This window comes from Protopterus annectens, chromosome 7.part1, assembly GCF_019279795.1.
Source record: "Protopterus annectens isolate FY-2018-M chromosome 7.part1, PAN1.0, whole genome shotgun sequence".
In the NCBI taxonomy this organism is placed as follows: domain Eukaryota; kingdom Metazoa; phylum Chordata; order Ceratodontiformes; family Protopteridae; genus Protopterus; species Protopterus annectens.
Window position 1 is genome coordinate 12,908,656 of NC_056740.1, and position 20,190 is coordinate 12,928,845.

The window sequence follows — 20,190 nt, forward strand, 5'->3', positions numbered from 1 at the left end:
GCAAAATATATGCCATAGTACGAATCTGCCATATCAGTTCTGTTTCATCCAATCTAAGTTGCCATGGGCCTCCCCTGATGTTACGATCTACCTTTTGCAGTATAAAAAAGTTGAACTTATGGTTCGGGTAGTCTATTATATGCCTTGCTAGGGTGTTTGTAGTAATCCGCGTATCAATACTGTATTGATGCTCATATATTCTTTGCTTAAATTTACGTTCTGTTTTGCCAATGTAATAGCCCTCACATTGGTTACAGACAGCCCCATACACAACCCCTTGGGAATCGCAAGTATGTTTACCCCAAATTTGGTAGGGCTTGTTTCTTATAACAACCTTGTTGGTTTCTTTAATGTGCTTACATTGAGCACACCTCCCACATTTAAACATACCAGTTTGACTTCTCATTACTTTGTTTGGTCTCTCCACTAAATTTTTCAAATTGAGACTTCTTCTATATGTTATAGACGGTTTTGTGCCCAAACTTTTAAACAAATCGTTATCTTGTTGTGTAAGAGACCAGTTTTTACAAATAATCTCCTTGATGCTGTCTGCATCAAGAGAATAGGTTGTTAAGAAACTACTTACAACATTTAAATCTTTTTCTTTTTTCTCGGAGGTATTATCAATTCCTACAACCAGTGGGGTTGGATGGTCTTGTTTATCTTGTACCAAAGGCTGGAAGTAACCTGCTAATCTTTTATTACATACCTCCTCCATCACTTGGTCAATTAAGGGTAAGGGGTATGCTCTTTTCAAGAACATTGATTTGAGGAGATCACACTCCTCTAAAAAGTCATCAAACTTTGACACCATCCTTGCTACTCTTATCATCTGCCCCTTAACCACTGCCCTTTTCTAGTGGAGGGGGTGGCAACTAGCAAAATGTAAGAACACATTAGAATAAGTAGGTTTCTGATGTATAGTAGACATAAATTGCCCATTGTTGTAATCTTTGCTAAGGTGGATATCCAAAAAATAACCTCATTTTGGCCCACCTGATATGTGAACTCCAGAAATGATGTAAATGAAGTCATTTCAGATATGAACCCACTAATCATGTCTAGTGGCCCCTTCCACAAAAAGAACATGTCATCCTGGTACCTTGTGTACCAGGCCACATGTTCTTTATATGTTGCGCAATTAAATAAGAAAGATCTTTCCCAAAATGCCAAGACACTATTTGCGAAACTACTCCCACATGGGGAGCCCATTGCAATACCACTTTTTTGGAGAAACAGTCTATCTGAAAAAAGAACATAATTGTTCTTTAATATTATTTCAAGGAGAACTTCCATCAAATTAATTACTTCATGTTCCATTCCTCTTAAATGAAGAAACTCCCTGACCCATTCTATTCCTATTTGATGTGGAATAGAGGTCCTTAATGTCTACTGTTAAAAAGATGTGGTGTTCATCAAATTCCAATGCATTAATATTTTCTAAAAAATGCCAAGAATCACAGCATATTTGTGTTTCTGCTTTTACAAATGGTTTTAACTTGGAATCTACCAACTTGGCACAAGCATATGTCACTGACCCCCTGCCATCCACTATAGGTCTAAATGGTGGACTATTAACATCCTTATGTATTTTGGGGGATCCAAATAATGTTGTGACTACTGGGGCTGGCATAGTCAGAAAGTGGTAGAAATCCACATCAATGCTCCCTTCTAAAAAAAGATCACTCAACGTGCCATTTATTTTATTATATGCCCCATTAAGTTCATTCTGGCTTGCATTCACATAGACTTCACTATCTGAAAGGCTGAACATTCTTGTCTCATAGACCTGTTGGTCCATAAACACCAACCGCCCTCCCTTGTCAGGTTTCATAACCCTCACCTTACATACATTTAGCAGTTTGAGGATGTCCCGTTAATATTCATTAATGTTTCTATTTTTGTTACAACTTATCACTGTACAATCAAGTGCATGCCTAATATCAATTTCACAAATTTTCTCAAACATAGCCAAAGTGGATTAAACAGACTTGAAATTCTCAGACAATTAATCAGACCAGAGTTTTGTCCTAATTCACAAGTCAAGTTCAATTTATGGACAAACATTTTCAAGTCTATGACAGTTCTAACTAAATCAGCTCTATGGTCCGGAACAAAGGTCAGCCCTTTAGCAAACAAATTGGCCATTCCCTTATCCACTTCCAATGAGCTAAAATTAAAAATATGGAAATCTCCTTGTGTGTTCACCACAATTTTTGGTATGCAATGGGCTACCTCCTCCTTCTGTTCTGGCGTCTCCTTTGTGGAGCTGATTTCCTGTTCTGCCTTGGTTGCGCTGTCTGTTGCTGGCCGGTGTGGGTATTCTGAAAACCCTGCTGAACATTAGCTCCTAGTTGATCATACGTATTGTTATGTGTGTTATAGCCCCCCCCCAAACTTGGATGTCGTCTTGAGCCATTCTGCTGTTGTTGATTGAGAATGCACTCACTATGGCGTATTTCTGTTATTTGGGGGATGATTATATCATCCTCATTTTCCAAGCCAGTGTCTCCAGCCATAGAACTTAAACTAGGTGGCCTAACTTGGACTACCATTGTATCAGGTACTAAAGGTGGTGGGGGGTAAGCTATTGCTTTAGCAGAGGCATTCAAATCTCTATTGATCTTTTTTCTTTTCATTTCATTACTTTTAGAAATACTAGAATCAATACTAGTAAAAATTCTGGAGTATTCATATCTGTAACGGTCAAAGTCTGGTGCATTCTTAATAGTTTGCTCGAGCAGTTCCAAATCAACTTTTAAGTTGGATATGAGTGTAAGATAATGCTTTATCAATGTCTCTATAAACTCTAAACCCTGGTGGTTAAATAGAGCTAGCAGTTCAAGATGAAATGTAGACTTATTTACCAGGCTGTTAGGGTAACGCCACTGGTGTAAACCTTTTGGCACAATACTCTTATTAACACACTCTTGCAAATAGGACACTTCGAGTTGATATTTCCTACATTTAAATAATTTTGTGTCAAACTCGTTTAAGTGTCCAACCATAGAGTTAATGTTATTAGGTGTCTCACCAGGAAGTCCAGAAACATCTTTGTTAACAAAAAAGTTATTATTATTCAAGTACATACCCATAGAAGGGATGTCGTTCAATGATGATGTTATCCTAGATTGAGAAACCGCCAGTTGAATGTTGGTGGTCAGGTTACCAAGACCTCCATTGGGATGACATGATTGACAAACCACGATGCTTTGCCAGAGATGGCCTGCACCTGTCGCCCCTGGGATTCCGGATACTGGCTAAGGCTCTAGTCACCCCTATAGTACCTTTTTTAGGCAAGGTTCAAATGACAAATTCACCACCCTAACAGGTACAGGCAAGAAGAATCTGAGGGTAGTGCTACTCAATGCTAGAAGTCTAAACCTCAAAATGCACTCACTCGAGACACTCCTTAAAATGGAGAACATCGACATCTGTGCAGTGACAGAGACCTGGTTCAAGGCTCCAGAGAGTACCCCTGCATCACCAGGCTATAATTCATACCACACCTTTCGGCCACCTAACCTGGACCAAAACACTAAAGGTGGAGGCATGCCCATATTCATTAAGGATATCCACACCTCCAGGCTAGTTGCTCAGCATAATGCATCCGAGATTATCCAAGTGCAACTAACTCTGGGCAAGACCGCAATCCAAATTGTAGCTTGCTACAGATCTCCCACCATGCCCCAGGATTCCCACTCCTCATTTCTTTATACACTGGAAAATATTAGGGTACAACCTAGCACCCTAATAATGGGTGATTTCAACTACCCTACCATTAACTGGGAAAACTACTCATGTACCAACTCTTGTGCTCAACGTTTTCTGGAATTCATAAATTTCAATGCCATGGATCAACTAATCCACACCCCCACCAGGGGCAGCAATATCCTAGACCTGGTTATTACCAACATGGGCAATTGGTGCTCCACACCAGAGGTCAATTCCTTGTTGGTCAGATCCGACCACAAGGTAATCACCCTAGACATTCACATCCCTCCCCTACCCCCCATTAGGGAAACCACAGTAAAAAATTTCTCCAAAGCCAACTTCACGCTTCTTAAGGCAGAAGTGGCAAACTTCACGACACCCATGCTGATGGACAGTAGAGGTATGACTGCTGAATCCTACACAAATGCACTTTATAAGCACTTACATGAGTGCATGGATCGTGCAATCCCTAACAGAACCAATATGTTATCCTCCAAAAAAAGGAAGCCAATCTGGTGGTCCCCTTCCATAAACAAACTCTACAACAGAAGAAAGAAACTGTTGCAAAAAAGAGTAAAATCCCATGATTGGAGAAACTCCCTGGTCAGCCTCAGTAAAAAGCTGAGATCCCTCATAAAATCATCCAAAGCTAGTTATGAAAACAAAATCGCCTCTGACTCTAAAGACAACCACAAAGCATTCTACAGCTATGTCAAGAATCTCAATGGCAATACTCAGATCTGCTCTGAGTTACATCACAATGGCACTAAATATACAGAACCAACTGATATTGCCAACATCCTGGCAGATAGGTTCAGTGCTAACTTTACCCCCCTGTCATCCCCTAAAGGGCCCATCTCTATACCAGAAGAATGCAAAGTTCCTGTAATCACAGCTGCACAGGTAAGAAATACGCTATCCAAAGCCAAGAACACAGCATCCATGGGACCTGACGACATCCCAGGCTGTGTTCTACATGAACTACAGAATGAACTGGCACCCCATTTAAGTACCATGTTCAATCATAGCCTCGCCTCAGGCTATGTGCCCACTGAATGGCGCACAGTGACAGTTATCCCACTCCACAAAGGGGGAGCCACCTCAGACCTCAGAAACTACTGCCCCATTAGCCTAACGAGCCTGGTCTGCAAGGCTATGGAATGTATCATCATGGAACTTATAAACAATGACATTGGTAATCTCCAAACTCAGGACCCCACCCAGTTTGGGTTTGTAAAAGGCAGATCATGTCTACTAAACCTGATAGACTTCTTTGAAGCAGTCACCAAAGCTGTAGATGAGGGTAAGGTGGTTCACACAGCATATCTAGATCTCACCAAGGCTTTCAACACCATCCCACACTCTGGAATTATAGATAAACTCACTAAACTAGGTATACATCCCTATGTCACAAGATGGGTTGCCAACTGGCTCACTGACAGAACCCACACTGTGAAAGTAGCAGGCTCCAAAACCAACTTCAGACCAGTGACAAGTGGAGTACCACAGGGTTGAGTCCTGGATCCTCTCCTGTTTGGTATCTACTTCTCTGAAGTACAGGCCAACACAGAAGGTATTTGGCTAATGAAGGTCTCAGATGACTGCAAACTAGGAGCCATAATCAAAACTCCAAAAGATGTGGACATCCTACAAAAGGGCCTCGCTGAGACAGATGCCTGGTGTCAAAGCCATGGTCTCAATCTCAATGCCAAAAAGTGTATTGTCATCCCTTTTGGTAAAAACTCAGTACCCATGAACTACCACATAGGCGGTAGTCTACTTAACACTGAAAGTGTGATAAGAGACCTTGGGACACAGGTGGACAGTAGTCTCTCTTTTGATGATCACATCGCTACAGTAGTCAGGAAATCATTCTACGTGGCACACCTCATCACAAATGTTTTCCCATCCAGGAAAAAAGAGGTCATTGTTCCCCTCTACTCATCACTCATTAGACCCATTATAGAGTACAATGCCCCTTTTGTTATGTACCTCACAAGACATCTACAACAACTGGAAAGGCCACAGAAATACCTCACAAAGAGGATTACTGGCCTCAAACAGATGCCCTATGCAGACCGTCTAAAAAAACTGCAGCTTTACTCCGTTGCATATCGCCTACTCAGAGGCAATCTCTGCCTAGCACACAAAGCTATGTCAAACCCAGAGCTTTTAGACATGCTCCACTTAAAGAAATCCCAGTCCCTATGAGCTACACGGTCTAGGGACCTAAACCTTGTCACCACAATAAACAGAACATGCTGGAGGGATAGATTCCTGTCCCAGAGACTTCCCATACTCTGGAACAAACTACCTATCTATAGCAAACAAAGCTCCTCATTAGCGCTCTTCAAGAAAAATCTTGATGATTGGATGGGAGATAGGAAATTCACCCTGGGTATCACTTCTGTGGCTCTGCTCAACAGTGGCACAGGAAAATAATTTTCTTGGGTGGCGAAAGCCAGGGTACCTTTGGCTAGGCTTATATAGGCCCTAGGGCCAATAGCCTAGTACCTACCTATGAACCTATGAACCTATGTGGTTGCAGTTAGCTCTCAAGCTTTGTTGTAGTTATGACTAGAAAAAGCAGATGTGAAGTTGTTCTATCTTACCGTTCATTCTTAATGATGGGTTCGGAGCCGATCCGCAGCTCCAACTCAGCCAACTGCAAAGGCTTAAGGTCTTCAACCAGCTTGAGGCCATCTCCCTATCTCATTATGCACCTTGATCTTCCCTCAGATCTCTTTTGCCGCTGCAACGTGATCGGACGTTCACCAGCTCTGGCCAGTGAAAGTTATTGCTTTTTTCTCTTTAAAAAATTGCTACATAGCTTAAATTAGATAATTTAATAATAAGTTTCCTTTCTTTATAGTAGTTAGCCTTCCTATAAGTGTATTCCTGGTATTTGCTAGTTTTTCTTAGGTAGTTTAAATAACTTAGATAAGTGGCCTCTCTTTAGACCTTTAGTTCTCCCTATCTCTTTTTCCTCTTACATAGTTGTGTGGTGTTAGTCAGAGCCCTTTTAATTACAGGGCATTGTGTATTTTTGGTAATTTGCTAGTTATTTAGAGATTTAAATAACTTAGATAAGTGGCCATGTTTTTAGGCTTTTAGCTTTTCATATCCTATATTTCTTCTCACTTAGTTGTGTGGTGTTAGTTAGAGCCCTTTTATTTACAAGGCAAGTATACTGATATTTAGCTTAATTGTTTAGAGATCTTGCATTATTAAGAGTAGTGTGCTATGTTGTTTTATATATATATATATATATATATATATATATATATATATATATATATATATATATATATATATATATATATATATATATATATATATATATATATATATATATATATATATATATATATATATATATCGTTTTTTTCTCTGTTGTCTGATAGGATGTTTCAGCAAGAGAAAGAGAAATCCAAAAGTCTGAATTTAAAAAATGCCCAAAATGTGTGCAAAATATGTCCATCACTTATGGACATACCAGCTGTGTGTATTGTTTGGGTGAGGTGCACTTGCAAGAAAGTTGTTCAATATGCCACTCTTTTAGTGCTAGAGTGTTGCATGAGAGAAAGTGAAAACTTATGGACAGAAGTCTTTTAAAATCCTCCTTCCAAGAGGCACTGGATAAGCATGACAAACCGTTTAAGACATCTTCTAGTTCTTTGGAGCCAAGAAAAAGTCCATCGACTCCAAAAACTGTATCGAGTAAAGCTTCAACATCGATCCACAGCCAATGGAGCCGACTGTTGTTTTGGTTAGGAGTCAGTCTTCTTCATTGAAATCCCCCATCTTACAGTTGGTGTCTTCATCTACACATTTTTCTCAGGCTTCAAGTAGACTCTCTGATTTGGATGTGGACCGTGTGGTGAAGAGGCTTTTGCAGATACCGGCGCTTGCAAAACTCTTATCAGCACTGACCCCTGGGACTTTGGAGCCGACACAAGTTCCCCCACCATCTTCTGCTCCTCTTCCAATTTGCCTCGACGTTTCGGAGTTGGAGAGCTCTGAACTTATGATCATGGAGCCCTCAGGGCCAACACCTACCTTAGGTTTCTTGGGCCCAGCTGCCCTGATATCTTCGGTGCAGACCGAGGGAGCTCGGAGTCGACGCTTGCCAGTCGAGTCCGGGGAGGTTAGTCGGACCAACTTGTCAATTCTGACTTTGTCTCTCGGGGCTTCGGCTTGAGTGAGCTTGACTCTGACCTCGGGCTCAGAGCCCTCTGTTCTGGTGCTGGGTGAGTCCCTTGTATTCTCAGATCTGGGGGATTTCTTGCGTTGTGACCGAGGGGCCTTTGAGGTCATAAGGAGGGTATTGTCCGTGCCGTCAACCACACCATCAGTACCAGCAGCTCCCTCCCTTAAAGCACCAATGTCTACCGCTACAACAGATGTTCCATTAAAGTGTAGATACCCTGAGCCTCAGGAAACTCCACTAGGTGAACCATGCTTTTCCGAGACCTCTTCAGAAGCTCCCACTGAAGAGGTTCCCAGGAAAAGACTTTGCAAGAGAAAGCATCTGGACTTCCCACAGAAATCCGTCACTTCAGATACTGACTTAGATGAGTCAGAAGGGTCCCCATGGTCCCCCTCAGAGAATATCTCATTCTCAGATATCCTAGCAATCCTAAACAGAGGGGTGGCTGGAAATCCCTTAACCCTACCGATGATCTGTCAGTCCTCCTGAAGGCTTTTGGGTCTCAACCCTCTGCCTTTTGGGTGTCTCCATCCTTCGATGAGTTGATTGAGTTACTCTCTCTTGGAGGGCATGGGAGTCACTGGATACCACAGAGGCCTGTTCCCAGGAGGCCTAATAAATTTATAACTTGCCCTCAAGACAAAACCTATCTAACTAAAGGAGTGCCCATTGATGCCATGGTGGTGGCAACGACCACTAAGAAGGAACTATTAGAAACTTCTACATCTGTTCATCCTCCTAATAGAGAGTCCAGGATTATGGACAGGTATGGGAAGCGTATGTTTAGTTCAGTGGCTTTTGTCCTTCAGTCACTGAACTAGCTCACACATTTCACTAGGTTGCAAAGGGATCTCCTCAAGGAACTAGGAGATAGCCTGCAGGATTCAGTAGCTGTGGAGGTTTCTGACAAGATAACTTCCCAGCTCTCTACTCTTAATTCTGTTGTGAAATCTTCCATGCTTCTGGCCTCATATGCAGCTGATGGAACGAGCAGAGCAGTGGGTACAGGAATTGCCCTTAGGAGACATTCCTGGCTGAGCCTATGTTCCTTTGCGGAACCCTTTAAGTCTTCCTTTATTAACACCCCTTTTGACGGCTCATACATTTTTGGACTAAAAATGAAGGAAACACTTACCAGGAGTGAGAAAGATGGAAAGACTTTGTCTGCCATTGGAGTACGTTTTTCTACCCCGATTAGACCCTACCCCAAAGGGAGAGGAGGTGGAAAGATGTGCTTCTGTAAATCTCAAGGATCTTTCCAGGACACTCGTGGTGAAACCCCTCTAGAGGCAGAGGAGGGGGAAATAATGGAAGATGCCATCCACGTGGCAGAGGGGGTCCATAGAATCAGGGTGACAGAGATCAGTTCTTTGGGAAGCCAAGAAATAAAAAACAAAAAAACACAGTGGCAAAGAAGCACTAAGAGCTGAACAAAATATTTAATGGATTAAGTGCTTTCGTCAGTCCTTTCACAATGACTTCTTCAGAATAACACATCAAAGTAAAAAGCACACTATAAAGCCTCACCTACAAGTATTTATACATCTAATTAACCAATTAATCTATGAACCCCTAACTACTACCATTTAAAGTGACAAGTGCATTTTTCTATCTAAGCTATGAAGTGCAATACTAAAGTGCGTACAAAATTGCATCTATAAAATGTATTACCATACTAAAAACATCCTAACAAATAATTTTGTTTTTAAAACAAGACCATTCATAAAATACACTTAAAAATACCTATGTTACATATGATGTATATAAAATAACTATGGATGTATGAGTGCTGTTTGAAACTTTGCTATAGGTGGAATTCAGATTTTAGTTTCAAATAACTGGCCAGGGATACAACCTCATTTAGCCCAGGGGGGATTTGTGGCATTCACCTTCAATTGCCACATTAATTCTAAGATCAGTTCTTTGGGAAGCCCTATCAGCGCTCCTGAGAGGAGGCCCGATTGTCTATCTTTGGGGGCAATCAGGGGATGCTTTTCTTTGTACCCAGATGCCTGGCTAAAAGTAACTAAATACAGCTGGGTACAAAGTATCATATCCAGAGGATACTCAATTCCCTTTGCCACGCCACCCCTCTTGTGAAAAAATCCCAGACGTTCCACTCAGTCACAGGGTACAAGCAGCCATAGAGGTCCAAAGGTTGCTGGAAAAAAGAGTCATCCAACCAGTCCCAGCAGACCAGAGAGGATTTGGAATTTACTAAAAGGTTTTTTTTTGTACCAAAGAAAACAGGAGACTGGAGACCTATTCTAGACCTTAGCAGATTAAACAAGTCGGTAAAAAAAAAAAAAACAAAGTTCCGGATGGTCACACTACAGTCAATACTCCCCTTTCTGGGGAAAGACAATTGGATGTGCTTGATAGATCTCCAGGATGCGTACTACCACATAAAAATGGACAGGCCATCCAGGGATCATCTACGCTTCCAGCTGGGAGCCAGTCATTACCAATTTTGCGCTCTGCCCTTTGGTCTCACTACAGTCCCCAGAGTGTTCACCAAATGCATGGCAGTAGTCACGGCTCACCTGAGATGTTTGGGATTCCAGGTGTTTCCATATCTAGACAACTGGCTCCTCACTGCCACCACCAGGCATCAACTCATACATGCAAGGGACACAACTTTAAATCTCTGCAATCAATTGGGGATTACCATAAACTCAGAAAAATCTGCCTTGTCACCATCGCAACAGACTGTTTTTATAGGAGCAGAACTAAATGCAGTCACAATTAAATTAAACCTTCCTCCATAAAGAATTTGTCTTGTACGAAAACAAATCCTAGACCTGCTTCCAAAGACAAAAGCCCCAGTCTCAATGGTACTCAAATTGCTAGGAACGATGGCAGCAGTGATCATAGCCATTCCTCTGGGTTGGATGCACATGCAAGTACTACAGTGGCTCCTGTTCTCTCAATGGTCCTTTCAGGAACTTCCAATGCCACACAAAATCATAATAACGAATACATGCAAGAAGGACCTTCAGTGGTGGATGACATCTCAACAAGTAAATCTTGGCCGTCCATTTGTTCTACCCACTCCTATAGCCACGGTGACCATGGACGCTTTCTTGATAGGGTGGGGGTGGGGGGTGCATTATCAGGGAAGAACAGTCCAAGGCACATGGAAGAAGCACAAGACTCATCTGCATATAAATGTCCTGGAGATGAGAACGGTACTCCTAGCATTGCAGTCCTTTTAAGACTCTCTCCCTCTGGGAAAAATTGCAATTCAGATGGACAATATGTCAGTGGTCTGGTACATAAACAAATAAGGAGGAACCAAATCTTATCTACTGTGTCGAGAGGCCCTGAGAGAATGGCAGTGGGCAACCTCCACCCAGTGCTTTCTGATAGCAACACACATCTTGGGGAAATCCAGTGTGATAGCAAAAAAGCTAAGCAGGGCAATTCTCTTGCCTCATGAGTGGTCCCTAAAAAAACAAGTAGCGGAAAGCATCTTCCGCAGGTGGGGCCAGCCTTGCTGTGATCTCTTTGCAACCCCTATGAACACGAAATGCAGCAGCTACTTTACCCTAATCCCCCCGCCGGGGGATACCCCAAGGGATGCACTGGTGCACAATTGGCCCCTGGGTCTCCTTTATGCTTTTCCCCCCTTTCCCTCTAATACCAAACGTATTATAGAAAGCAAAGATTCTGGGAAGGACCATAATCTTAATAGCCCCTTACTGGGCTCATCAGATTTGGTTTCCCTTCCTTCAGCCTCATCTGCTGGAAGAGCCTTGGATCCAGGACCCGGTTCCAGATCTTCTGACCCATTCACTGGGGGCTCATCATCCTTCTCTTCACTCCCTAAAACTGACAGCTTGGCTGCTCCAATTCCAAACATAGCCAGGATTTAAAACTTCTCAGCCGAGGCCCGACATATTTTAACATCCTCTCGTAAGTCATCTATCAGAATATTATATCTTAGAAAATGGAAGAGATTTTCTATATGGGCATCTCAGAATGTTATTGATCTGTACCTAGCTTCAATTTCATCTATACTGGAGTTTCTGACTAAACTTTTCAATGAAGGAGCCACTGCAGCTACCATTAGAGTTCAATTAGCAGCAATGTCAAACTTTCATATTGGTGTCCAAGATTCTAATATCATGTCACATTGACTCTCTAAACCTTTTCTCAAGGGTACTATTTATTTGAGACCACCCGTCAAAACTCCAGCCATGGCATGGAATCTAAATTTTGTTCTTTCCCTAATTATATTACCTTCTTTTGAACCAGCCTCATCCTGTGATTTGAAATATCTCTCATGGAAGACCATATTCCTAATAGCTATCACTTCTGCTCGGAGGATTTCTGAGTTACAGGACTTGACCATCAAACCTCCATTTTCCATTATGACACAGTCTCGCTCAGAACTAATCCATCATTTTTACCCAAAGTTTGTTTAGAGACAAATCTCAACCAATCTATTGAATTACCCATTTTCTTCCCTAAATACACAAATAAGATGGAACTCATGCTGCACCAACTTGATGTTCATAGGCAACTCTGATTTTATTTGGACAGGACCAAACAATTCAGGAAAACAGAACAGCTCTGTCTCCTTTTTGGAATCAAAAAAAGGTGCTCCAGTGACAAAAGTCACCTTGTCGAGATGGTTATCAGATTGTATTTCTTTCACTTACAGTTCAGTGAATGCTCCATTACAACAAAAAATAAAGGTCCACTCTACTAGAGCTGTATCTACCTCATCGGTCTTCTCTGCTAAGTTACCATTAGATACTATTTGTGCAGCAGCTACCTGGTCAAGGCCTCATACCTTCATCACTCATTATAAAGTAGACAAGGCCTCCAGGGGCAGGGCTTCTTTTGGTTCTACTGTTCTGAAGAACATTCTCTTGTGAGCCACCCAAGAAAGATGGTGCTTGGGACGCTACCCATCAGTAAGAATGAACGACGAGATAGAACATCACATAAAGAAGTTATGTACTCACCATAACGTTCCATGTGAGTTGTTCATCTCGCCTTCATTCTTACATCCCACCCTCCAACCCCCATCCAGTTTACTTGAGGTCCGAAACCTCTCTTATTTATGGGTATTGTCTCTTATTCAGTTCTTAGAGTGGCATATTAATAGTCAAAGGTAGCCAATTGGCAGCAAACAGGATCTGAGGGAAGATCAAGGTGCATCATGGGATAGGGAGTTGGCCCTGAGCTGGTTGAAGACCTCGAGCTTTTGCAGTTGGCCAAGTCAGAGACAAGGATTGGCTCTGAACCCATCAGTAAGCATGAAGGCGAGATGAACAACTCACATGGAATGTTATGGTGAGTACATAACTTCTTTATTTAATATTTTTTTTTCTGTCATCTTCATTCTATAATAGCCCTGTCTTACCCTTTCCACACTTTTTAGTGTAAGTTTTTATTATCATTGTTGGTATTCTTGGTTGCCATGATTCGTAATTCTTTTTCCCCTTTATCGTTTCCTTATTTCAAAAAAAAAAAAACTTTCTTTCCCTTTCTCATAGAGTGTAGTTTTTGGATTGTAATGTCTGAAAAAACATTAGGTTTTAAAAAATGCAAGGCCTATGGCCACAAGATACTGTTGTGAGATGCACATGGTTCATTCATCTACTGTCTAGGCCCAGCTCATTTGAACATGTCCTGTGATAGATATATATATATATATATATATATATATATATATATATATATATATATATATATATATATATGTGTGTGTGTGTGTGTGTGTGTGTGTGTGTGTATATGGCATGGCCTTTAAAACATGGGCCTTGGTGGGTTTACTTCTTTCCACTTCTTCTCAGACAGCACCTGGGGTTCAAACCCCAAAGAAAATAGAGAAAAAAGAGGTAAAGAAGCATCCTTCAGACCCTTTCAGGTCTTCTGTTCCAAGCTTGGCTACTGTGCAGAACCACCTCAAAAATTACCTAACTTCATCAGAAATGAAGGTGAAGCACTCAGATCCTGCGGTTTCTGAAGCCAAATATGCATTGTCAGATCCAACCCACTCAGATACGATGAAGCTTCTTTAGACCCAATACGCTTCATCTCTGGATCCCCTCCCATCTCCCATCCCTGTTCCTAGAGAGGTGCCACCAGTTCAGGACCTCATCCATTGCTTCATCTTTTTGATCCTTCAGAAGTTTGACCAAAACAGATGTGGTTAGGATGATGAGGAAATTTCTGTCAATGCCAGTACAAATGGGGATTCTCCCAGCTCCTACCCCATTGGATCTGGAGACCTTCATAAGTGCTACTTGACCAATTTTGTCTCCTTCTCCAATATGACCTTCATTTTTGGAGCAGTTGGAACCAAGAATTCGAGATCCATCCATATCAGATCCGAAGTTTGTTGTATCTTCTGTTCTAGTACTGTCAGTGAGATTTTTCTGTGCTCCAAGAGAAAGGATGCATCTACCTTCATTGGCTTCCACTTCCCAGACCCACTTTTCTTTATATGAAGAGCCTCAACATTCTACTCCACAAGGACAGCCAGCTCAATGTCTCCAGGATACCCCTCAGGGTATATTGATTTCTTCTCATACTTCTCCGAAACACCCCACCAAACAAGTTCCTAGGAAGAGAAAGTGTAAAAGAAGGCACTTAGACTTCTCTCAAGAGTCTGTCATGGAAGATACTGATTTCAATGAGGGGGAAGAGTCCCCAAGATCACCACTAGAGATTCTAAAATAAAGAGGTGGTTGGTTTGCTAACAACCCTTCCCAAGAGGAACCGAAATTCTTGGAAGCTTTTGGGTCTGGCCCATCTACCTCCTGGGTGACTCCACCCTGCAATGCGCTCATTGATTTGATCTCTCAGCAGGAGTGAAAGGAACCTGACTCTGTTGAGCCAATCCCCAAAAGACTGGATAGGATTCTGGCACTGCCCAAGGAAAGGGATTTCTGAAGTAAAGGAATGCCAGTAAATGCTATGGTCGTAGTGGCAGCCACAAAGAAGGAACTTGCAGAACAAAGTTCCTCTATTCATCCTCGTAACAGGGAGTCTAGGGAGATGGACAGATTTGGGAAGTGTGTGTATGCTTCAGCAACCCTTGCACTTTGATCTCTGAGCTATTTGGCACTCTTTACTAGACTTCAGAGGGATTTGATTAAAGAAGGCACCAAATCCCTCTCAGGGACCATTACTTCAGAGGCAGAAAGTTCTATTGCCTCACAGCTGGTTACCCTACAATCCATTTCAAATTCATTCATGAGTCTCATTTCACAGGCAGCTGAAGGTAACCCAAGGGCAGGGGGTTCAGGGATTTCCATTAGGAGGCATGTCTGGATGTGCCTATGTAATTTTGCAGAGCCCTTCAAGTCCTTCTTCATCAATGCTCCTTCTGATGGAAGTTCACTATTTGGCTCCAAGATTAAAGACACACTATCCAGGTGAGAGCAGGAATTAAAAAAACACTGTCTGCTGTGAGTGTAAATTTTTTTACCCCTTAAAAGACCTTTTCCAGGAATAAAGGAGGTGGTCAAAAAATGTGGTTTAAAAAGTCCTAGGGTCCCTTCCAAGATCCATGTCGAGATAGTTCCCCCAGAGGCAGAGGGAGGGAAACTCTAATGGAAGATGCTGTCCACATGACAGAGGCAGCCCTCTTTGACAGATTCTACCAGCACTCCTGAAAGGAAGCCTGATTGTCCACCTCTAGAGGCGGTCGGGGATCATTTATCCCTGCACCAGTGAACCTGGCTTCAGATTACAAAAGCTTCATGAGCACAGAGGATTAATTCCAGAGGTTATATAATTCATTTTTTCCTTCCAACTCTCTGTACAGTAAACAACATTCCCAATGCTCCACCGAGTCAGAGGAAAGCAGCAACACTAGAAATAAAAAAGCTGCTAGTAAAAAGAGTCATCAAAGACATCCCCCCAGACCAGAAAGAGTCCAGAAGTTATTCAAAATTATTTTTAGTGCCAAAGAAAACAGGGGACTGGAGACCAATTTTGGATCTCATTAATCTGGACAAGCCAGTTCGGCACACAACGTTCTGAATGTTCACAGCTCAGTCCATTCTGCCATTTCTGCACCAGAACGAGTGGATGTGCTCAATAAATTTTCAGGATGTGTACCGTCATATCAAAATGAGCAGGCAATCCAGAAGATAGTTACACTTCTGGCTGGGTGCCAGTCATTAACAGTTCAGAGCTCTGCCCTTTGGTCTCACCACAGCCCCCAGAGTGTTAACAAAATGCATGGCAGTGGTAGCAGCTCACTTGAGACTGCAAGGATTCCAGGTGTTTCTTTATTTGGATGATGGGGATTGAGGTTTAAAAGGTGGCAGGACTTAAATGAGCTATATAATGTTTGAGTGTGAAAGATTGGGTAGATTATAAGTGATGCATAATGTTTGCAACTGGGAGTGTGAGCACGGTTTGTGATGTAAAATGCTTGCAACTAGGAGTGTGTCTGTGTGCTTTGCTTTCATTATATGAATTTCTGATTGCCTATGTAGTAAGTGATGGTTTACTAAAGATGTTTCTTGTTTTAAAAAAAGGCAGGAATTGAATACTTTATGTAATGTTGCTTAGGTTATATGATATATAGCAATATATGTGAAGTATAATGTTTGTTATGTTAATATAGCTTGATTGCTTTAATATGAATGTAAATTTGCCTATGTCACAAGTAATAATTCAATAAAAGTGTTTGGAAAAAATGCATGAGATCATGTATTCCAATTATGCTCTCAACTATTATTATTATTTTGCTCTCGACTATTGCTACTCAGTTTAATAAATACTTTACTGAAACTATATTAGCTCTGTCCAACAATCAAAGCCCCTCACCTATCAGCACCACTTCTGCCTCTTCCAGTATTAAATCCATCTTCTCCCTGCAACCTGTACCTATAGAAGCAATCAAAAACTGCTTAAAAAGCTAAAACCCACCACATTAGCTGCAGACAACTTACCTGCCGATTTCCGAAATCTAACAGCAGCTGGAATAGCCTATCATGTATCAATTCTTATCAAAATATCCATAGCAGAACAACAAGTCCCTCCCTTTTGGAAAACCTCTCACATTATACCTCTGCATAAAGGTGTCTCTTCAACAGATCTCCGACTACTGACCAATTGCAATATTACCTCCACTGTCCAAAATACTAGAGAGGGTCATTCACATGCAAGTTACTAATTATCTGTGTACTAACAAATGTCTAGCCAACACTCAGCATGGCTTTTGAACATTTCATAGTACATCAACCGCTCTAATGGCATTCACCAATACTGTCAACTATCACAGGAACAACAATAAGTATGTATCCTCTATCTTTCTTGACTTATCAAAAGCCTTTGACATGGTTTCCCATAGTAAGCTTCTAAACACTCTCTCCAAACTAAACTTTTGTCAATCTACTATTGCCTGGTTCCAGCATTACCTTACTGGATGACAGCAAGCAGTCCCTTGACAACAGACTTTATCACTCCTTCTACCAGTAACACTAGGTGTTCCCCAAGACTCCCTACTATTCTCAATATTTACAAATAACCTCCACACCTCAACCCCACAAGACACTCTCATCCAATATGCAGATGATTTGACAGTGATATGTTCTGCTCCCTCAATTCAAGAACTTCAGAATTTAACACAACAATACTTTTTAGCAGTTGAGACCTGACTTACAAACTCTCAACTAATTTTAAACCCCCCAAAAAACAAACTTATGGTTTTCCAACCCTCTAAATCAGCCTCACCCACTAACACTTTCAACATTGTATCACTAAACAACACCATCATCTCCCCATCACCACACACCAAAGGAGTCTAGGAGTTGAAGTTGATTGCAACTTAAAATCTTACATTCACATTTCTCAAACAGTAAAAAAGTACACAAAAAACTCAGAACATTGTATAGGAACAAACACTACTTCACTAAAAATCCTAAAGCTACCATTGTCCAATCTCACTTAATCCCTACGCTATAGTACGCAGCTCCCATACTCACAAATCTAAAAATGTCAGAGCCAGAAAAACTTGAATCCTGTTATAATAAAATTGCCAGATACGCTGTAAACTTACCAGCTAGAGCTCACCATTGTATAGCACTCAAGCAACTCAACTGGCTAGAACTCCCCCACCTTCTTCTTTACAACCAGTTAACTATGGCCCATAAAATACTCTATGAACCCAAGAAAATACCTGCCCTTCAAATATTACTTCAACCTTATGCCATTAACAGAACCCTATGCTCCACTAACAAACACCACATAAAAATCATTATAACTAAAAATCAAGCAGGAGATTCCTTCTTCTCAATTTATATAGGACAAATATGGACTGCACTGCCGGAAAACATTACAAATATTACATCACTAGCCCAGTTTAAAACAACACTAAAAAACACTTATTAAATAAAGGCTGTGTCCTTGCTCTGCTCCTGACTAATCTTTCCCTCTGATAATGCTACTACATGTGAAATTGTTCGATCTCACCGTTTGTTCTTACACACGGGTTCCGGCCGCATCATAAGCTCTGCATCTCAGAGAAGCTCGAGGCACAGTCCATATCCCATGATCCTCCACTGTTATCCCTCAGATCTAGTTTGCTGCTGCAACAATTTTGTATTTTGCTATTAGTACTCTAAAACTAATTTTACTAGTTAGTTTAGACTTAGTAACCAGTTTGTGTGTGTGTGCCTTTTCTTAGGGTTTTACCCGTTATTTATATATATATATATATATATATATATATATATATATATATATATATAGTTTTTTCAGAGTTTCGGCTTAGGCCGAGTTAGTCCTGTCAGGGCTCTGACAGTAGCAAAATTACAGTTAGGTTTGTAGGCTTATTATATACATATATATATATATATATATATATATATATAGATAAATATTTTTCTTCTTCATATATCTAATATTGCTAGTACTTTGCTGTGTTGTTTGACTGTAGTTGTAGTTGTGTGCAGTGTTTCTATATATTTAGAATTGTTAGTGCTTATTACAAGTTCTTGTTACAAGATTAGTTACTTGTTTTGGACATGGCAGATAAGGCCAAGTCTGGGTTCAAGAGATGTCAGTGTGGACAGAAGATGTCCATCACCAACAATCATACTTCCTGCGTCTACTGTCTTGGCCCTCTCCATCTGCAGGAAGACTGTTCTATCTGTCATTCCTTCAGTGGAAGGGTCATGATGGAAAGGCGCAGGAAGTTAATCGAGAGGGGTTTGCTAAAGCCCGACTTTCAAGAAGCCTTGGAGAAGGCTGATCAGGCATCGAAGTCTTCGAAGGGGTCGAAGTCTTCAAAGGTATCGGAGCCCAAGTCATCGGCTCTGAGCACCTCTACTAAGATTCGGTCACCGGCTCCACAGACCTCGGGGCCGAGCATCGAACAGTTGTCTCTGATTGAGGTCCAGGTCTTGGAGCTGGTGTCGGAGGTACCTCCATCTTCGATCCTTCATTCGGTGACATCTTCGGCCCCTTCGTCCCATTCTTCCAGGCTGTTATCTGACACCGACGTGGATCGAGTGGTGCAGAAACTTATGGAGAACACGGCTGTATCCAAGCTCATTGCAGTTTCATCCCGATTGGTATCGAAACTTGAAGCCCTCCCTGTGTCTCCTGCAGATCCTCCTCCGAGACCCATCGAGTCCTCGGAGCCGGGAGATGAGGAACCGATGATTGTTAATCCCTTGGTGCTGAAGCCTTCTTTAGTGTGGTCGGCACCATTGACCTCGACTCCCTCGGAGCCCATCGAGGAGTCTCGGAGCCGACGGTCTCTCCTCGGTTCTGGGGCGGAGAGTCGAACCGTGCTTTCGGTTCCAACTCTTCCCCTCAGAGCCTCAGCGCAGATTAGCTCGGCTCCATCCTTGGGGTCAGAGCCCATAGTCCCGGTTTTGGGGAAGCTGCCATGCTCTTCGGATCCGGTGGAGTCCTCGGCCCGGGGTTCCGGTGCCTTCAACGTCATGAGGAAGGTCCTGTCTGAACAGACATTTACTTCATCGGAGTCATCTTCTCCTTCCCCCAAGGGACCGCGTTCTATTTCTGCACCCGCGATCCCGGCCAAGCGTAGAGACCCAGTGCCTCAGCCAGCCTCAGAGGGTGTCCCCTGTTCCTCGGAAGCTTCACCAGATGCCCCCTCTGATGAAGTTCCGAGGAAGAAATTGTGCAAGAGGAGGCACATTGATTCCACACAGGAATCATTGACATCAGACACCGATTTGGATGAGTCAGAGGGGTCCCCACGGTCCCCCTCTGAGGATGTCTCATTTGCTGACATCTTGGAGATCTTAAAGCAGAGGCATGAT